The following is a 2000-nucleotide window of genomic DNA, read 5'->3' as shown; positions in this document are numbered from 1 at the left end:
GAATCTTGCTTGCATGTGTACCGGTGGTATAATCCATAAAAAGTTGCACTGGTAACTTAAAAGATTAATGCCTGCATGCAGATTCTAGATTCATTCGATTATATTGGTAATTCTTATTTGGTTCAGTGCTTAGAGGGGAAAAATTAGATCTGCAAATGTTGCTGGTTTGATTGTTTGAATGAAAGCAGAAAATAAACAGGAAAGAGACAAGCTGTTCACTTGAAGCAAAAGCATGCTTAAGAACATGATACAGAAATCAGAGAAAAGAACTATAAACTATATCAACTGTTGTTATCGTGTAACATCAAGTTGGAAACACTCCTGGAGAGCAGCTGGGAGGATTTGAGGATTTGAACTGGGTGTCTTTTCGTTTCACCGTGTCGTTATAAGGGTCAAAAAGGTCACATTTTATATAATAACTTTAACCTTATAATATGGGGTTAAACACAAACCAGTGAGGATGGAGAAGAACGAACGAAAATAATTTCTTTTTAGAACCCTGATGACAACAAAAAGTGCAATGATAATTTACCAGAAACACTGTGAATTCCTCTGTTATACTGTTAAATCTATCATTTTTGAAGTAAGCTATAAAAACTCTAAGCTAATATGGATGTAAGTTCTTTATTACCAAAATAAATTCTACCTTGTTGGACACAATTGTATTTCATAATGGGAAATTATATGATTTCTCGAATATCTGAGTAAAAGTACATATTCCGTGGCTTCCATTTGCAATATATTAAATAGGAGGAATACTCGAAGAAATTGCTTGTCTTTCTTCATTGTTATTAAAATAAAACGTTGCCCAATCCTGCTTCATCTTCACAGTAGTTGCCATCTTTTGAGTTCACTGTTGTAACCATTGCATCACTCCATCTCTCTGAGGTCTGAGGGTTTTTTTTTTTTTTCACTGACCCTCTACATTACAACTCAGATATTCTTCTGCATATACTTGTCCCTTCTGATATTTAACATGTCGAAAGTATACTAGATGAACTCTTATCATCCCAACTTCTAAGGAACATCGTTCTGACTGAACTAAAACAATGTGTTTGTTCTCTGGCAGGCCATGAAGGATGTTATTATCCTCACCAACATTATGATCCCACGGCATCACTTCTTTTTTGGTCTTTTTTATTCATTGTCCATATTTTCAAAAAATGTCATTTAAAAGCTATAATTCTTTTGTTTTCAAACATTTTATTTTTTAAGAATGTATCTCTTAAGGAAAGAGACATATTCACTCTTGCCTAAAGATTCTTCATAAGAATTCAATAAATGTTACTGCTAAAGCCTTTGATCTTGTGCCTGGCAGTGCGAATAGTTCGACATTAGAGTATAGATAATTACTTGCTTATTGTTAACTTAAGCATAAACATTATGGTTCTTTATTTGTCTGTCCACAAAAATATCTATGTTGGTTCATCTACTCTGGGAATGTTTCTGTTCCTAGGAAAGACTGGTTTTAAATATTTTTATGTGTTCACTTATTCATTTGTTAATTAATGCATTCCCCAATATCACAGAAAAAAATTCCAAAGGCGCATGGTTTGAGGCCACCAGTTGCTCCACAGGAGAAGGATAGACAATCTCCTCCCCCGCGATTAACTGTCTCTGAAAACCCACGGAAGGCCAGTTATGGGGTCATTTCCGACTTTACAGTACACAACAACCACCACAACAAAATGCGTAAAATTATAAAAATCTACTAAATTAAGACATTTTTACCTAAGGGGTATTGAGGGAGCAATTGAGATAAAAATGTATACAAACAGCCATAAAACAAAATGATGATGATTGGCAGAACCAAAAAGGTTTTAAAAATAACAAAATTATGAAGGTTTAACTACCACTTGAGGACAAGTGAGGTTTAATAAGACTTTGGAGGCAGATCTGGGTGGAAAAGGGGAAGATATCAACAGATGGAATTTTATAACAAGATATTATAAACAGAAGAAATGGAAATTGTCCTAATGGCCTAGTAGTAAGATGCTGTG

This window comes from Elephantulus edwardii, unplaced genomic scaffold (genome assembly GCF_000299155.1).
Source record: "Elephantulus edwardii isolate Elephantulus edwardi_28Jun2011 unplaced genomic scaffold, EleEdw1.0 scaffold00007, whole genome shotgun sequence".
Classification (NCBI taxonomy): Eukaryota; Metazoa; Chordata; class Mammalia; order Macroscelidea; family Macroscelididae; genus Elephantulus; species Elephantulus edwardii.
The sequence above is the reverse complement of the archived record's forward strand: the minus strand, read 5'-3'. Positions refer to the sequence as shown.